We start from the raw sequence: 21,270 nt of genomic DNA, 5'->3' as shown, positions 1-21,270 counted from the left end.
ATGCGCAGAATTCATTCCTATTTTTATCATTGTGCCTTTGGGCCAGATTCACACCTTGTTTAAAACTTTTATCTGAGAGTCGTAATGACAATCCTAGACCCTTCAGATGCTCTCATGATGCCAGGCTTGTTGGCTAGATCGGCAGGGTCCGTCACTCATTTTTGTAGGTCTTCAGTTCGCGGTTCGAAACCGGGAAATCATTTTTTTTTCAATTTATTTTAGCTATTTTCCATTACTATTCCTACAGTTACTATGAATTATTTCAAATCATATCAATCAAAATTAAAATTTAATATGAAATCATTTCTATATTTAATCGAAATTTTAAGAATCAATTTCACGCACATGCGCAGAATTCATTCCTATTTTTATCATTGTGCCTTTGGACCAGATTCACACCTTGTTTAAAACTTTTATCCGAGAGTCGTAATGACAATCTTAGACCCTTCAGATGATCTCATGATACCAGGCTTGTTGGCTAGATCGGAAGGGTCTGTCACTCATTTTTGTAGATCTTCAGTTCGCGGTTCGAAACCGGGAAATCATTTTTTTTTCAATTTATTTTAGCTATTTTCCAACACTATTCCTACAGTTACTATGAATTATTTCAAATCATATCAATCAAAATTAAAATTTAATATGAAATTATTTCTATATTTAATCGAAATTTTAAGAATCAATTTCACGCACATGCGCAGAATTCATTCCGATATTTATCATTGTGCCTTTGGACCAGATTGACACCTTGCTTAAAAATTTTATCTGAAAGTCGTAATGACAATCTTAGACCCTTCAGATGCTCTCATGATATCAGGCTTGTTGGCTAGATCGGAAGGGTTTGTCACTCATTTTTGTAGGTCTTCAGTTTGCGGTTCGAAACCGGGAAATCATTTTTTTTTTCAATTTATTTTAGCTATTTTCCAACACTATTCCTACACTTACTATGAATTATTTCAAATCATATCAATCAAAATTAAAATTTAATATGAAATTATTTCTATATTTAATCGAAATTTTAAGAATCAATTTCACGCACACGCGCAGAATTCATTCCTATTTTTATCATTGTGCCTTTGGACCAGATTCACACCTTGTTTAAAACTTTTATCTGAGAGTCGTAATGACAATCTTAGACCCTTCAGATGTTATAATGATACCAGGCTTGTTGGCTAGATCGGAAGGGTCTGTCACTCATTTTTGTAGGTCTTCAGTTCGCGGTTCGAAACCGGGAAATCATTTTTTTTTTCAATTTATTTTAGCTATTTTCCAACACTATTCCTACAGTTACTATGAATTATTTCAAATCATATCAATCAAAATTAAAATTTAATATGAAATTATTTCTATATTTAATCGAAATTTTAAGAATCAATTTCACGCACATGCGCAGAATTCATTCCTATTTTTATCATTGTGCCTTTGGGCCAGATTCACACCTTGTTTAAAACTTTTATCTGAGAGTCGTAATGACAATCCTAGACCCTTCAGATGCTCTCATGATGCCAGGCTTGTTGGCTAGATCGGCAGGGTCCGTCACTCATTTTTGTAGGTCTTCAGTTCGCGGTTCGAAACCGGGAAATCATTTTTTTTTCAATTTATTTTAGCTATTTTCCATTACTATTCCTACAGTTACTATGAATTATTTCAAATCATATCAATCAAAATTAAAATTTAATATGAAATCATTTCTATATTTAATCGAAATTTTAAGAATCAATTTCACGCACATGCGCAGAATTCATTCCTATTTTTATCATTGTGCCTTTGGACCAGATTCACACCTTGTTTAAAACTTTTATCCGAGAGTCGTAATGACAATCTTAGACCCTTCAGATGATCTCATGATACCAGGCTTGTTGGCTAGATCGGAAGGGTCTGTCACTCATTTTTGTAGATCTTCAGTTCGCGGTTCGAAACCGGGAAATCATTTTTTTTTCAATTTATTTTAGCTATTTTCCAACACTATTCCTACAGTTACTATGAATTATTTCAAATCATATCAATCAAAATTAAAATTTAATATGAAATTATTTCTATATTTAATCGAAATTTTAAGAATCAATTTCACGCACATGCGCAGAATTCATTCCGATATTTATCATTGTGCCTTTGGACCAGATTGACACCTTGCTTAAAAATTTTATCTGAAAGTCGTAATGACAATCTTAGACCCTTCAGATGCTCTCATGATATCAGGCTTGTTGGCTAGATCGGAAGGGTTTGTCACTCATTTTTGTAGGTCTTCAGTTTGCGGTTCGAAACCGGGAAATCATTTTTTTTTTCAATTTATTTTAGCTATTTTCCAACACTATTCCTACACTTACTATGAATTATTTCAAATCATATCAATCAAAATTAAAATTTAATATGAAATTATTTCTATATTTAATCGAAATTTTAAGAATCAATTTCACGCACATGCGCAGAATTCATTCCTATTTTTATCATTGTGCCTTTGGACCAGATTCACACCTTGTTTAAAACTTTTATCTGAGAGTCGTAATGAGTATCTTAGACCCTTCAGATGCTCTAATGATACCAGGCTTGTTGGCTAGATCGGAAGGATTTGTCACTCATTTTTGTAGGTCTTCAGTTTGCGGTTCGAAACCGGGAAATCATTTTTTTTTTCAATTTATTTTAGCTATTTTCCAACACTATTCCTACAGTTACTATGAATTATTTCAAATCATATCAATCAAAATTAAAATTTAATATGAAATTATTTCTATATTTAATCGAAATTTTAAGAATCAATTTCACGCACATGCGCAGAATTCATTCCTATTTTTATCATTGTGCCTTTGGACCAGATTCACACCTTGTTTAAAACTTTTATCTGAGAGTCGTAATGACTATCTTAGACCCTTCAGATGCTCTCATGATATCAGGCTTGTTGGCTAGATCGGAAGGGTTTGTCACTCATTTTTGTAGGTCTTCAGTTTGCGGTTCGAAACCGGGAAATCATTTTTTTTTTCAATTTATTTTAGCTATTTTCCAACACTATTCCTACACTTACTATGAATTATTTCAAATCATATCAATCAAAATTAAAATTTAATATGAAATTATTTCTATATTTAATCGAAATTTTAAGAATCAATTTCACGCACATGCGCAGAATTCATTCCTATTTTTATCATTGTGCCTTTGGACCAGATTCACACCTTGTTTAAAACTTTTATCTGAGAGTCGTAATGACAATCTTAGACCCTTCAGATGCTCTAATGATACCAGGCTTGTTGGCTAGATCGGAAGGGTTTGTCACTCATTTTTGTAGGTCTTCAGTTTGCGGTTCGAAACCGGGAAATCATTTTTTTTTTCAATTTATTTTAGCTATTTTCCAACACTATTCCTACAGTTACTATGAATTATTTCAAATCATATCAATCAAAATTAAAATTTAATATGAAATTATTTCTATATTTAATCGAAATTTTAAAAATCAATTTCACGCACATGCGCAGAATTCATTCCTATTTTTATCATTGTGCCTTTGGACCAGATTCACACCTTGTTTAAAACTTTTATCTGAGAGTCGTAATGACAATCTTAGACCCTTCAGATGCTCTCCTGATGCCAGGCTTGTTGGCTAGATCGGAAGGGTCTGTCACTCATTTTTGTAGGTCTTCAGTTCGCGGTTCGAAAACGGGAAATCATTTTTTTTTTCAATTTATTTTAGCTATTTTAAAACACTATTCCTACAGTTACTATGAATTATTTCAAATCATATCATTCAAAAATAAAATTTAATTTCAAAATATTTCTATATTTAATTGACATTTTAAGAATCAATTTCACGCACATGCGCAGAATTCATTCCGATATTTATCATTGTGCCTTTGGACCAGATTGACACCTTGCTTAAAAATTTTATCTGAAAGTCGTAATGACAATCTTAGACCCTTCAGATGCTCTCATGATACCAGGCTTGTTGGCTAGATCGGAAGGGTTTGTCACTCATTTTTGTAGGTCTTCAGTTTGCGGTTCGAAACCGGGAAATCATTTTTTTTTTTCAATTTATTTTAGCTATTTTCCAACACTATTCCTACACTTACTATGAATTATTTCAAATCATATCAATCAAAATTAAAATTTAATATGAAATTATTTCTATATTTAATCGAAATTTTAAGAATCAATTTCACGCACATGCGCAGAATTCATTCCTATTTTTATCATTGTGCCTTTGGACCAGATTGACACCTTGCTTAAAACTTTTATCTGATAGTCGTAATGACAATCTTAGACCCTTCAGATGCTCTCATGATACCAGGCTTGTTGGCTAGATCGGAAGGGTTTGTCACTCATTTTTGTAGGTCTTCAGTTCGCAGTTCGAAACCGGGAAATTATTTTTTTTTTCAATTTATTTTAGCTATTTTCCAACACTATTCCTACAGTTACTATGAGTTATTTCAAATCATATCAATCAAAATTAAAATTTAATATGAAACTATTTCTATATTTAATCGAAATTTTAAGAATCAATTTCACGCACATGCGCAAAATTCATTCCTATTTTTATCATTGTGCCTTTGGACCAGATTCACACCTTGTTTAAAACTTTTATCTGAGAGTCGTAATGAGAATCTTAGACCCTTCAGATGCTCTCATGATACCAGGCTTGTTGGCTAGATCGGAAGGGTCTGTCACTCATTTTTGTAGGTCTTTAGTTCGCGGTTCGAAACCGGGAAATCATTTTTTTTTTCAATTTTTTTTAGCTATTTTCCATCACTATTCCTACAGTTACTATGAATTATTTCAAATCATATCAATCAAAATTAAAATTTAATATGAAATTATTTCTATATTTAATCGAAATTTTAAGAATCAATTTCACGCACATGCGCAGAATTCATTCCTATTTTTATCATTGTGCCTTTGGACCAGATTCACACCTTGTTTAAAACTTTTATCTGAGAGTCGTAATGACAATCTTAGACCCTTCAGATGCTCTCATGATACCTGGCTTGTTGGCTAGATCGGAAGGGTCTGTCACTCATTTTTGTAGGTCTTCAGTTTGCGGTTCGAAACCGGGAAATCATTTTTTTTTTCAATTTATTTTAGCTATTTTCCAACACTATTCCTACAGTTACTATGAATTATTTCAAATCATATCATTCAAAAATAAAATTTAATTTCAAAATATTTCTATATTTAATCGACATTTTAAGAATCAAGTTCACGCATACGCGCAGAATTCATTCCGATATTTATCATTGTGCCTTTGGACCAGATTGACACCTTGTTTAAAACTTTTATCTGAGAGTCGTAATGACAATCTTTGACCCTTCAGATGCTCTCATGATACCAGGCTTGTTGGCTAGATCGGAAGGGTCTGTCACTTATTTTTGTAGGTCTTCAGTTTGCGGTTCGAAACCGGGAAATCATTTTTTTTTTCAATTTATTGTAGCTTTTTTCCAACACTATTCCTACAGTTACTATGAATTATTTCAAATCATATCATTCAAAAATAAAATTTAATTTCAAAATATTTCTATATTTAATCGACATTTTAAGAATCAAGTTCACGCACATGCGCAGAATTCATTCCGATATTTATCATTGTACCTTTGGACCAGATTGACACCTTGTTTAAAACTTTTATCTGAGAGTCGTAATGACAATCTTAGACCCTTCAGATGCTCGCACAATACCAGGCTTGTTGGCTAGATCGGCAGGGTCTGTCATTCATTTTTATAGGTCTTCATTTCGCGGTTCGAAACCGGGAAATCATTTTTTTTTTTCAATTTATTTTAGCTATTTTCCAACACTATTCCTGCAGTTACTATGAATTATTTCAAATCATATCAATCAAAATTAAAATTTAATATGAAATTATTTCTATATTTAATCGAAATTTTAAGAATCAATTTCACGCACGTGCGCAGAATTCATTCCTATTTTTATCATTGTGCCTTTCGGCCAGAATCACACCTTGTTTAAAACTTTTATCTGAGAGTCGTAATGACAATCTTAGACCCTTCAGATGCTCTCATGATGCCAGGCTTGTTGGCTAGATCGGCAGGGTCCGTCACTCATTTTTGTAGGTCTTCAGTTCGCGGTTCGAAACCGAGAAATCATTTTTTTTTTCAATTTATTTTAGCTATTTTCCAACACTATTCCTGCAGTTACTATGAATTATTTCAAATCATATCAATCAAAATTAAAATTTAATATGAAATTATTTCTATATTTAATCGAAATTTTAAGAATCAATTTCACGTACATGCGCAGAATTCATTCCTATTTTTATCATTGTGCCTTTGGACCAGATTGACACCTTGTTTAAAACTTTTATCTGAGAGTCGTAATGCCAATCTTAGACCCTTCAGATGCTCTCATGATACCAGGCTTGTTGGCTAGATCGGAAGGGTCTGTCACTCATTTTTGTAGGTCTTCAGTTGGCGGTTCGAAACCGTGAAATCATTTTTTTTTTCAATTTTTTTTAGCTATTTTCCAACACTATTCCTACAGTTACTATGAGTTATTTCAAATCATATCAATCAAAATTAAAATTTAATATGAAACTATTTCTATATTTAATCGAAATTTTAAGAATCAATTTCACGCACATGCGCAAAATTCATTCCTATTTTTATCATTGTGCCTTTGGACCAGATTCACACCTTGTTTAAAACTTTTATCTGAGAGTCGTAATGAGAATCTTAGACCCTTCAGATGCTCTCATGATACCAGGCTTGTTGGCTAGATCGGAAGGGTCTGTCATTCATTTTTATAGGTCTTCATTTCGCGGTTCGAAACCGGGAAATCATTTTTTTTTTTCAATTTATTTTAGCTATTTTCCAACACTATTCCTGCAGTTACTATGAATTATTTCAAATCATATCAATCAAAATTAAAATTTAATATGAAATTATTTCTATATTTAATCGAAATTTTAAGAATCAATTTCACGCACGTGCGCAGAATTCATTCCTATTTTTATCATTGTGCCTTTCGGCCAGAATCACACCTTGTTTAAAACTTTTATCTGAGAGTCGTAATGACAATCTTAGACCCTTCAGATGCTCTCATGATGCCAGGCTTGTTGGCTAGATCGGCAGGGTCCGTCACTCATTTTTGTAGGTCTTCAGTTCGCGGTTCGAAACCGAGAAATCATTTTTTTTTTCAATTTATTTTAGCTATTTTCCAACACTATTCCTGCAGTTACTATGAATTATTTCAAATCATATCAATCAAAATTAAAATTTAATATGAAATTATTTCTATATTTAATCGAAATTTTAAGAATCAATTTCACGTACATGCGCAGAATTCATTCCTATTTTTATCATTGTGCCTTTGGACCAGATTGACACCTTGTTTAAAACTTTTATCTGAGAGTCGTAATGCCAATCTTAGACCCTTCAGATGCTCTCATGATACCAGGCTTGTTGGCTAGATCGGAAGGGTCTGTCACTCATTTTTGTAGGTCTTCAGTTGGCGGTTCGAAACCGTGAAATCATTTTTTTTTTCAATTTTTTTTAGCTATTTTCCAACACTATTCCTACAGTTACTATGAGTTATTTCAAATCATATCAATCAAAATTAAAATTTAATATGAAACTATTTCTATATTTAATCGAAATTTTAAGAATCAATTTCACGCACATGCGCAAAATTCATTCCTATTTTTATCATTGTGCCTTTGGACCAGATTCACACCTTGTTTAAAACTTTTATCTGAGAGTCGTAATGAGAATCTTAGACCCTTCAGATGCTCTCATGATACCAGGCTTGTTGGCTAGATCGGAAGGGTCTGTCACTCATTTTTGTAGGTCTTTAGTTCGCGGTTCGAAACCGGGAAATCATTTTTTTTTTCAATTTTTTTTAGCTATTTTCCAACACTATTCCTACAGTTACTATGAATTATTTCAAATCATATCATTCAAAAATAAAATTTAATTTCAAAATATTTCTATATTTAATCGACATTTTAAGAATCAAGTTCACGCACACGCGCAGAATTCATTCCGATATTTATCATTGTGCCTTTGGACCAGATTGACACCTTGTTTAAAACTTTTATCTGAGAGTCGTAATGACAATCTTTGACCCTTCAGATGCTCTCATGATACCAGGCTTGTTGGCTAGATCGGAAGGGTCTGTCACTTATTTTTGTAGGTCTTCAGTTTGCGGTTCGAAACCGGGAAATCATTTTTTTTTTTCAATTTATTGTAGCTTTTTTCCAACACTATTCCTACAGTTACTATGAATTATTTCAAATCATATCATTCAAAAATAAAATTTAATTTCAAAATATTTCTATATTTAATCGACATTTTAAGAATCAAGTTCACGCACATGCGCAGAATTCATTCCGATATTTATCATTGTACCTTTGGACCAGATTGACACCTTGTTTAAAACTTTTATCTGAGAGTCGTAATGACAATCTTAGACCCTTCAGATGCTCGCACAATACCAGGCTTGTTGGCTAGATCGGCAGGGTCTGTCATTCATTTTTATAGGTCTTCATTTCGCGGTTCGAAACCGGGAAATCATTTTTTTTTTTTCAATTTATTTTAGCTATTTTCCAACACTATTCCTGCAGTTACTATGAATTATTTCAAATCATATCAATCAAAATTAAAATTTAATATGAAATTATTTCTATATTTAATCGAAATTTTAAGAATCAATTTCACGCACGTGCGCAGAATTCATTCCTATTTTTATCATTGTGCCTTTCGGCCAGAATCACACCTTGTTTAAAACTTTTATCTGAGAGTCGTAATGACAATCTTAGACCCTTCAGATGCTCTCATGATGCCAGGCTTGTTGGCTAGATCGGCAGGGTCCGTCACTCATTTTTGTAGGTCTTCAGTTCGCGGTTCGAAACCGGGAAATCATTTTTTTTTTTCAATTTATTTTAGCTATTTTCCATCACTATTCCTACAGTTACTATGAATTATTTCAAATCATATCAATCAAAATTAAAATTTAATATGAAATTATTTCTATATTTAATCGAAATTTTAAGAATCAATTTCACGCACATTCGCAGAATTCATTCCTATTTTTATCATTGTGCCTTTGGAACAGATTCACACCTTGTTTAAAACTTTTATCTGAGAGTCGTAATGACAATCTTAGACCCTTCAGTTGCTCTCATGATACTAGGCTTGTTGGCTAGATCGGAAGGGTCTGTCACTCATTTTTGTAGGTCTTCAGTTTGCGGTTCGAAACAGGGAAATCATTTTTTTTTTCAATTTATTTTAGCTATTTTCCAACACTATTCCTACAGTTACTATGAATTATTTCAAATCATATCATTCAAAAATAAAATTTAATTTCAAAATATTTCTATATTTAATCGACATTTTAAGAATCAAGTTCACGCACATGCGCAGAATTCATTCCGATATTTATCATTGTGCTTTTGGACCAGATTGACACCTTGTTTAAAACTTTTATCTGAGAGTCGTAATGACAATCTTAGACCCTTCAGATGCTCGCACAATACCAGGCTTGTTGGCTAGATCGGCAGGGTCTGTCATTCATTTTTGTAGGTCTTCAGTTCGCGGTTCGAAACCGGGAAATCATTTTTTTTCAATTTATTTTAGCTATTTTCCAACACTATTACTGCAGTTACTATGAATTATTTCAAATCATATCAATCAAAATTAAAATTTAATATGAAATTATTTCTATATTTAATCGACATTTTAAGAATCAATTTCACGCACATGCGCAGAATTCATTCCTATTTTTATCATTGTGCCTTTGGACCAGATTCACACCTTGTTTAAAACTTTTATCTGAGAGTCGTAATGACAATCTTTGACCCTTCAGATGCTCTCATGATACCAGGCTTGTTGGCTAGATCGGAACTGTCTGTCACTTATTTTTGTAGGTCTTCAGTTTGCGGTTCGAAACCGGGAAATCATTTTTTTTTTTCAATTTATTTTAGCTTTTTTCCAACACTATTCCTACAGTTACTATGAATTATTTCAAATCATATCATTCAAAAATAAAATTTAATTTCAAAATATTTCTATATTTAATCGACATTTTAAGAATCAAGTTCACGCACATGCGCAGAATTCATTCCGATATTTATCATTGTGCCTTTGGACCAGATTGACACCTTGTTTAAAACTTTTATCTGAGAGTCGTAATGACAATCTTAGACCCTTCAGATGCTCGCACAATACCAGGCTTGTTGGCTAGATCGGCAGGGTCTGTCATTCATTTTTGTAGGTCTTCAGTTGGCGGTTCGAAACCATGAAATCATTTTTTTTTCAATTTTTTTTAGCTATTTTCCAACACTATTCCTACAGTTACTATGAATTATTTCAAATCATATCAATCAAAATTAAAATTTAGTATGAAACTATTTCTATATTTAATCGAAATTTTAAGAATCAATTTCACGCACATGCGCAAAATTCATTCCTATTTTTATCATTGTGCCTTTGGACCAGATTCACACCTTGTTTAAAACTTTTATCTGAGAGTCGTAATGAGAATCTTAGACCCTTCAGATGCTCGCACAATACCAGGCTTGTTGGCTAGATCGGCAGGGTCTGTCATTCATTTTTGTAGGTCTTCAGTTCGCGGTTCGAAACCGGGAAATCATTTTTTTTTTCAATTTATTTTAGCTATTTTCCAACACTATTCCTGCAGTTACTATGAATTATTTCAAATCATATCAATCAAAATTAAAATTTATATGAAATTATTTCTATATTTAATCGAAATTTTAAGAATCAATTTCATGCACATGCGCAGAATTCATTCCTATTTTTATCATTGTGCCTTTGGACCAGATTCACACCTTGTTTAAAACTTTTATCTGAGAGTCGTAATGACAATCTTTGACCCTTCAGATGCTCTCATGATACCAGGCTTATTGGCTAGATCGGAAGGGTCTGTCACATATTTTTGTAGGTCTTCAGTTTGCTGTTCGAAACCGGGAAATCATTTTTTTTTTCAATTTATTTTATCTATTTTCCAACACTATTCCTACAGTTACTATGAATTATTTCAAATCATATCATTCAAAAATAAAATTTAATTTCAAAATATTTCTATATTTAATCGACATTTTAAGAATCAAGTTCACGCACATGCGCAGAATTCATTCCGATATTTATCATTGTGCCTTTGGACCAGATTGACACCTTGTTTAAAACTTTTATCTGAGAGTCGTAATGACAATCTTAGACCCTTCAGATGCTCGCACAATACCAGGCTTGTTGGCTAGATCGGCAGGGTCTGTCATTCATTTTTGTAGGTCTTCAGTTTGCGGTTCGAAACCGGGAAATCATTTTTTTTTTCAATTTATTTTAGCTATTTTCCAACACTATTCCTACAGTTACTATGAATTATTTCAAATCATATCATTCAAAAATAAAATTTAATTTCAAAATATTTCTATATTTAATCGACATTTTAAGAATCAAGTTCACGCACATGCGCAGAATTCATTCCGATATTTATCATTGTGCCTTTGGACCAGATTGACACCTTGTTTAAAACTTTTATCTGAGAGTCGTAATGACAATCTTAGACCCTTCAGATGCTCGCACAATACCAGGCTTGTTGACTAGATCGGCAGGGTCTGTCACTCATTTTTGTAGGTCTTCAGTTCGCGTTTCGAAACCGAGAAATCATTTTTTTTTTCAATTTATTTTATCTATTTTCCAACACTATTCCTGCAGTTACTATGAATTATTTCAAATCATATCAATCAAAATTAAAATTTAATATGAAATTATTTCTATATTTAATCGAAATTTTAAGAATCAATTTCACGCACATGCGCAGAATTCATTCCTATTTTTATAATTGTGCCTTTGGACCAGATTCACACCTTGTTTAAAACTTTTATCTGAGAGTCGTAGTGACAATCTTAGACCCTTCAGATGCTCTCATGATACCAGGCTTGTTGGCTAGATCGGAAGGGTCTGTCACTCATTTTTGTAGGTCTTCAGTTTGCGGTTCGAAACCGGGAAATCATTTTTTTTTTCAATTTATTTTAGCTATTTTCCAACACTCTTCCTACAGTTACTATGAATTATTTCAAATCATATCATTCAAAAATAAAATTTAATTTCAAAATATTTCTATATTCAATCGACATTTTAAGAATCAAGTTCACGCACATGCGCAGAATTCATTCCGATATTTATCATTGTGCTTTTGGACCAGATTGACACCTTGCTTATAACTTTAATCTGAGAGTCGTAATTAGAATCTTAGACCCTTCAGACGCTCTCTTGATACGGCACTTGTTGGCTAGATCGGCAGGGTGAGTCACTAATTTTTGTAGGTCTTCGTTTCGTATTTCGAAACCGGGAAATATATTTACTTTATTTTTTTTTCAATTTATTTTAGCTATTTTCCATCACTATACCTGTAGTTAATATGAATTATTTCAAATCATATCAATCAAAATTAAAATTTAATATGAAATTATTTCTATATTTAATCGAAATTTTAAGAATCAATTTCACGCACATGCGCAGAATTCATTCCTATTTTTATCATTGTGCCTTTGGACCAGATTCACACCTTGTTTAAAACTTTTATCTGAGAGTCGTAGTGACAATCTTAGACCCTTCAGATGCTCTCATGATACCAGGCTTGTTGGCTAGATCGGAAGTGTCTGTCACTCATTTTTGTAGGTCTTCAGTTGGCGGTTCGAAAAAGGGAAATCATTTTTTTTTTCAATTTATTTTAGCTATTTTCCAACACTATTCCTACAGTTACTATGAATTATTTCAAATCATATCATTCAAAAATAAAATTTAATTTCAAAATATTTCTATATTTAATCGACATTTTAAGAATCAAGTTCACGCACATGCGCAGAATTCATTCCGATATTTATCATTGTGCTTTTGGACCAGATTCACACCTTGTTTAAAACTTTTATCTGAGAGTCGTAATGACAATCTTAGACCCTTCAGATGCTCGCACAATACCAGGCTTGTTGGCTAGATCGGCAGGGTCTGTCATTCATTTTTGTAGGTCTTCAGTTCGCGGTTCGAAACCGGGAAATCATTTTTTTTCAATTTATTTTAGCTATTTTCCAACACTATTACTGCAGTTACTATGAATTATTTCAAATCATATCAATCAAAATTAAAATTTAATATGAAATTATTTCTATATTTAATCGAAATTTTAAGAATCAATTTCACGCACATGCGCAGAATTCATTCCTATTTTTATCATTGTGCCTTTGGACCAGATTCACACCTTGTTTAAAACTTTTATCTGAGAGTCGTAATGACAATCTTTGACCCTTCAGATGCTCTCATGATACCAGGCTTGTTGGCTAGATCGGAACTGTCTGTCACTTATTTTTGTAGGTCTTCAGTTTGCGGTTCGAAACCGGGAAATCATTTTTTTTTTCAATTTATTTTAGCTTTTTTCCAACACTATTCCTACAGTTACTATGAATTATTTCAAATCATATCATTCAAAAATAAAATTTAATTTCAAAATATTTCAATATTTAATCGACATTTTAAGAATCAAGTTCACGCACATGCGCAGAATTCATTCCGATATTTATCATTGTGCCTTTGGACCAGATTGACACCTTGTTTAAAACTTTTATCTGAGAGTCGTAATGACAATCTTAGACCCTTCAGATGCTCGCACAATACCAGGCTTGTTGGCTAGATCGGCAGGGTCTGTCATTCATTTTTGTAGGTCTTCAGTTGGCGGTTCGAAACCGGGAAATCATTTTTTTTTTCAATTTATTTTAGCTATTTTCCAACACTCTTCCTACAGTTACTATGAATTATTTCAAATCATATCATTCAAAAATAAAATTTAATTTCAAAATATTTCTATATTCAATCGACATTTTAAGAATCAAGTTCACGCACATGCGCAGAATTCATTCCGATATTTATCATTGTGCTTTTGGACCAGATTGACACCTTGCTTATAACTTTAATCTGAGAGTCGTAATTAGAATCTTAGACCCTTCAGACGCTCTCTTGATACGGCACTTGTTGGCTAGATCGGCAGGGTGAGTCACTAATTTTTGTAGGTCTTCGTTTCGTATTTCGAAACCGGGAAATATATTTACTTTATTTTTTTTTCAATTTATTTTAGCTATTTTCCATCACTATTCCTGTAGTTAATATGAATTATTTCAAATCATATCAATCAAAATTAAAATTTAATATGAAATTATTTCTATATTTAATCGAAATTTTAAGAATCAATTTCACGCACATGCGCAGAATTCATTCCTATTTTTATCATTGTGCCTTTGGACCAGATTCACACCTTGTTTAAAACTTTTATCTGAGAGTCGTAGTGACAATCTTAGACCCTTCAGATGCTCTCATGATACCAGGCTTGTTGGCTAGATCGGAAGTGTCTGTCACTCATTTTTGTAGGTCTTCAGTTGGCGGTTCGAAAAAGGGAAATCATTTTTTTTTTTCAATTTATTTTAGCTATTTTCCAACACTATTCCTACAGTTACTATGAATTATTTCAAATCATATCATTCAAAAATAAAATTTAATTTCAAAATATTTCTATATTTAATCGACATTTTAAGAATCAAGTTCACGCACATGCGCAGAATTCATTCCGATATTTATCATTGTGCTTTTGGACCAGATTCACACCTTGTTTAAAACTTTTATCTGAGAGTCGTAATGACAATCTTAGACCCTTCAGATGCTCGCACAATACCAGGCTTGTTGGCTAGATCGGCAGGGTCTGTCATTCATTTTTGTAGGTCTTCAGTTCGCGGTTCGAAACCGGGAAATCATTTTTTTTCAATTTATTTTAGCTATTTTCCAACACTATTACTGCAGTTACTATGAATTATTTCAAATCATATCAATCAAAATTAAAATTTAATATGAAATTATTTCTATATTTAATCGAAATTTTAAGAATCAATTTCACGCACATGCGCAGAATTCATTCCTATTTTTATCATTGTGCCTTTGGACCAGATTCACACCTTGTTTAAAACTTTTATCTGAGAGTCGTAATGACAATCTTTGACCCTTCAGATGCTCTCATGATACCAGGCTTGTTGGCTAGATCGGAACTGTCTGTCACTTATTTTTGTAGGTCTTCAGTTTGCGGTTCGAAACCGGGAAATCATTTTTTTTTTCAATTTATTTTAGCTTTTTTCCAACACTATTCCTACAGTTACTATGAATTATTTCAAATCATATCATTCAAAAATAAAATTTAATTTCAAAATATTTCAATATTTAATCGACATTTTAAGAATCAAGTTCACGCACATGCGCAGAATTCATTCCGATATTTATCATTGTGCCTTTGGACCAGATTGACACCTTGTTTAAAACTTTTATCTGAGAGTCGTAATGACAATCTTAGACCCTTCAGATGCTCGCACAATACCAGGCTTGTTGGCTAGATCGGCAGGGTCTGTCATTCATTTTTGTAGGTCTTCAGTTGGCGGTTCGAAACCGTGAAATCATTTTTTTTTTCAATTTTTTTTAGCTATTTTCAACACTATTCCTACAGTTACTATGAATTATTTCAAATCATATCAATCAAAATGAAAATTTAGTATGAAACTATTTCTATATTTAATCGAAATTTTAAGAATCAATTTCAAGAACATGCGCAAAATTCATTCCTATTTTTATCATTGTGCCTTTGGACCAGATTCACACCTTGTTTAAAACTTTTATCTGAGAGTCGTAATGAGAATCTTAGACCCTTCAGATGCTCGCACAATACCAGGCTTGTTGGCTAGATCGGCAGGGTCTGTCATTCATTTTTGTAGGTCTTCAGTTCGCGGTTCGAAACCGGGAAATCATTTTTTTTTTCAATTTATTTTAGCTATTTTCCAACACTATTCCTGCAGTTACTATGAATTATTTCAAATCATATCAATCAAAATTAAAATTTATATGAAATTATTTCTATATTTAATCGAAATTTTAAGAATCAATTTCATGCACATGCGCAGAATTCATTCCTATTTTTATCATTGTGCCTTTGGACCAGATTCACACCTTGTTTAAAACTTTTATCTGAGAGTCGTAATGACAATCTTTGACCCTTCAGATGCTCTCATGATACCAGGCTTGTTGGCTAGATCGGAAGGGTCTGTCACATATTTTTGTAGGTCTTCAGTTTGCTGTTCGAAACCGGGAAATCATTTTTTTTTTCAATTTATTTTAGCTATTTTCCAACACTATTCCTACAGTTACTATGAATTATTTCAAATCATATCATTCAAAAATAAAATTTAATTTCAAAATATTTCTATATTTAATCGACATTTTAAGAATCAAGTTCACGCACATGCGCAGAATTCATTCCGATATTTATCATTGTGCCTTTGGACCAGATTGACACCTTGTTTAAAACTTTTATCTGAGAGTCGTAATGACAATCTTAGACCCTTCAGATGCTCGCACCATACCAGGCTTGTTGGCTAGATCGGCAGGGTCTGTCATTCATTTTTGTAGGTCTTCAGTTTGCGGTTCGAAACCGGGAAATCATTTTTTTTTTCAATTTATTTTAGCTATTTTCCAACACTATTCCTACAGTTACTATGAATTATTTCAAATCATATCATTCAAAAATAAAATTTAATTTCAAAATATTTCTATATTTAATCGACATTTTAAGAATTAAGTTCACGCACATGCGCAGAATTCATTCCGATATTTATCATTGTGCCTTTGGACCAGATTGACACCTTGTTTAAAACTTTTATCTGAGAGTCGTAATGACAATCTTAGACCCTTCAGATGCTCGCACAATACCAGGCTTGTTGACTAGATCGGCAGGGTCTGTCACTCATTTTTGTAGGTCTTCAGTTCGCGTTTCGAAACCGGGAAATCTTTTTTTTTTCAATTTATTTTATCTATTTTCCAACACTATTCCTGCAGTTACTATGAATTATTTCAAATCATATCAATCAAAATTAAAATTTAATATGAAATTATTTCTATATTTAATCGAAATTTTAAGAATCAATTTCACGCACATGCGCAGAATTCATTCCTATTTTTATAATTGTGCCTTTGGACCAGATTCACACCTTGTTTAAAACTTTTATCTGAGAGTCGTAGTGACAATCTTAGACCCTTCAGATGCTCTCATGATACCAGGCTTGTTGGCTAGATCGGAAGGGTCTGTCACTCATTTTTGTAGGTCTTCAGTTTACGGTTCGAAACCGGGAAATCATTTTTTTTTTCAATTTATTTTAGCTATTTTCCAACACTCTTCCTACAGTTACTATGAATTATTTCAAATCATATCATTCAAAAATAAAATTTAATTTCAAAATATTTCTATATTCAATCGACATTTTAAGAATCAAGTTCACGCACATGCGCAGAATTCATTCCGATATTTATCATTGTGCTTTTGGACCAGATTGACACCTTGCTTAAAACTTTAATCTGAGAGTCGTAATTAGAATCTTAGACCCTTCAGACGCTCTCTTGATACGGCACTTGTTGGCTAGATCGGCAGGGTGAGTCACTAATTTTTGTAGGTCTTCATTTCGTATTTCGAAACCGGGAAATATATTTACTTTATTTTTTTTTTCAATTTATTTTAGCTATTTTCCATCACTATTCCTGTAGTTAATATGAATTATTTCAAATCATATCAATCAAAATTAAAATTTAATATGAAATTATTTCTATATTTAATCGAAATTTTAAGAATCAATTTCACGCACATGCGCAGAATTCATTCCTATTTTTATCATTGTGCCTTTGGACCAGATTCACACCTTGTTTAAAACTTTTATCTGAGAGTCGTAGTGACAATCTTAGACCCTTCAGATGCTCTCATGATACCAGGCTTGTTGGCTAGATCGGAAGTGTCTGTCACTCATTTTTGTAGGTCTTCAGTTGTCGGTTCGAAAAAGGGAAATCATTTTTTTTTTCAATTTATTTTAGCTATTTTCCAACACTATTCCTACAGTTACTATGAATTATTTCAAATCATATCATTCAAAAATAAAATTTAATTTCAAAATATTTCTATATTTAATCGACATTTTAAGAATCAAGTTCACGCACATGCGCAGAATTCATTCCGATATTTATCATTGTGCCTTTGGACCAGATTGACACCTTGTTTAAAACTTTTATCTGAGAGTCGTAATGACAATCTTAGACCCTTCAGATGCTCGCACAATACCAGGCTTGTTGACTAGATCGGCAGGGTCTGTCACTCATTTTTGTAGGTCTTCAGTTCGCGTTTCGAAACCGGGAAATCATTTTTTTTTTCAATTTATTTTATCTATTTTCCAACACTATTCCTGCAGTTACTATGAATTATTTCAAATCATATCAATCAAAATTAAAATTTAATATGAAATTATTTCTATATTTAATCGAAATTTTAAGAATCAATTTCACGCACATGCGCAGAATTCATTCCTATTTTTATAATTGTGCCTTTGGACCAGATTCACACCTTGTTTAAAACTTTTATCTGAGAGTCGTAGTGACAATCTTAGACCCTTCAGATGCTCTCATGATACCAGGCTTGTTGGCTAGATCGGAAGGGTCTGTCACTCATTTTTGTAGGTCTTCAGTTGGCGGTTCGAAACCGGGAAATCATTTTTTTTTTTCAATTTATTTTAGCTATTTTCCAACACTCTTCCTACAGTTACTATGAATTATTTCAAATCATATCATTCAAAAATAAAATTTAATTTCAAAATATTTCTATATTCAATCGACATTTTAAGAATGAAGTTCACGCACATGCGCAGAATTCATTCCGATATTTATCATTGTGCCTTTGGACCAGATTGACACCTTGTTTAAAACTTTTATCTGAGAGTCGTAATGACAATCTTAGACCCTTCAGATGCTCGCACAATACCAGGCTTGTTGGCTAGATCGGCAGGGTCTGTCACACATTTTTGTAGGTCTTTAGTTCGCGGTTCGAAACCGGGAAATCATTTTTTTTTTTCAATTTATTTTAGCTATTTTCCAACACTATTCCTACAGTTACTATAAATTATTTCAAATCATATCATTCAAAAATAAAATTTAATTTCAAAATATTTCTATATTTAATCGACATTTTAAGAATCAAGTTCACGCACATGCGCAGAATTCATTCCGATATTTATCATTGTGCCTTTGGACCAGATTGACACCTTGCTTAAAACTTTAATCTGTGAGTCGTAATTAGAATCTTAGACCCTTCAGACGCTCTCTTGATACGGCACTTGTTGGCTAGATCGGCAGGGTGAGTCACTAATTTTTGTAGGTCTTCAGTTCGCATTTCGAAACCGGGAAATATTTTTACTTTATTTTTTTTTCAATTTATTTTAGCTATTTTCCACCGCTATTCCTGTAGTTAATATGAATTATTTCAAATCATATCATTCAAAAATAAAATTTAATTTCAAAATATTTCTATATTTAATCTAAATTTTAAGAATCAAGTTCACTCACAAGGGCAAAATTCATTCCTATTTTTATTATTGTGCCTTTGGACCAGATTGACACCTTGCTTAAAACTTTTATCTGAGAGTCGTAATGAAAATCTTAGATCCTTCAGATGCTCTCCTGATGCGAGGCTTGTTGGCTAGATCGGCAGGATCTGTCACTTATTTTTTTAGGTCTTCAGTTCGCGTTTTGAAAAAGGAAAATATTTTTCCTTTATTTTTTTTTCAATTTATTTTAGCTATTTTCCACCACTATTCCTGTAGTTAATATGAATTATTTCAAATCATATCATTCAAAAATAAAATTTAATTTCAAAATATTTCTATATTTAATCTAAATTTTAAGAATCAAGTTCACGCACATGCGCAGAATTCATTCCGATATTTATCATTGTGCCTTTGGACCAGATTGACACCTTGCTTAAAACTTTAATCTGAGAGTCGTAATTAGAATCTTAGACCCTTCAGATGCTCTCCTGATGCGAGGCTTGTTGGCTAGATCGGCAGGATCTGTCACTTATTTTTTTAGGTCTTCAGTTCGCGGTTTGAAAAAGGAAAATATTTTTCCTTTATTTTTTTTTTTTTTCAATTTATTTTAGCTATTTTCCACCACTATTCCTCTAGTTAATATGAATTATTTCAAATCATATCATTCAAAAATAAAATTTAATTTCAAAATATTTCTATATTTAATCTAAATTTTAAGAATCAAGTTCACGCACATGCGCAGAATTCATTCCGATATTTATCATTGTGCCTTTGGACCAGATTGACACCTTGCTTAAAACTTTAATCTGAGAGTCGTAATTAGAATCTTAGACCCTTCAGATGCTCTCTTGATACGGCACTTGTTGGCTAGATCGGCAGGGTGAGTCACTAATTTTTGTAGGTCTTCAGTTCGTATTTCGAAACCGGGAAATATATTTACTTTATTTTTTTTTCTATTTATTTTAGCTATTTTTCATCACTATTCCTGTAGTTAATATGAATTATTTCAAATCATATCATTCAAAAATAAAATTTAATTTCAAGATATTTCTATATTTAATCTAAATTTTAAGAATCAAGTTCACTCACAAGGGCAAAATTCATTCCTATTTTTATCATTGTGCCTTTGGACCAGATTGAAACCTTGTTTAAAACTTTTATCTGAGAGTCGTAATGACAATCTTAGACCCTTCAGATGCTCGCACAATACCAGGCTTGTTGGCTAGATCGGCAGTGTCTGTCACACATTTTTGTAGGTCTTTAGTTCGCGGTTCGAAACCGGGAAATCATTTTTTTTTTCAATTTATTTTAGCTATTATCCAACACTATTCCTACAGTTACTATGAATTATTTCAAATCATATCATTCAAAAATAAAATTTAATTTCAAAATATTTCTATATTTAATCGACATTTTAAGAATCAAGTTCACGCACATGCGCAGAATTCATTCCGATATTTATCATTGTGCCTTTGGACCAGATTGACACCTTGCTTAAAACTTTAATCTGTGAGTCGTAATTAGAATCTTAGACCCTTCAGACGCTCTCTTGATACGGCACTTGTTGGCTAGATCGGCAGGGTGAGTCACTAATTTTTGTAGGTCTTCAGTTCGCATTTCGAAACCGGGAAATATTTTTACTTTATTTTTTTTTTCAATTTATTTTAGCTATTTTCCACCGCTATTCCTGTAGTTAATATGAATTATTTCAAATCATATCATTCAAAAATAAAATTTAATTTCAAAATATTTCTATATTTAATCTAAATTTTAAGAATCAAGTTCACTCACAAGGGCAAAATTCATTCCTATTTTTATTATTGTGCCTTTGGAAAAGATTGACACCTTGCTTAAAACTTTTATCTGAGAGTCGTAATGAG

This window comes from Argiope bruennichi, chromosome 3, assembly GCF_947563725.1.
Source record: "Argiope bruennichi chromosome 3, qqArgBrue1.1, whole genome shotgun sequence".
NCBI lineage: Eukaryota > Metazoa > Arthropoda > Arachnida > Araneae > Araneidae > Argiope > Argiope bruennichi.
This window is presented reverse-complemented; position numbering follows the sequence as displayed.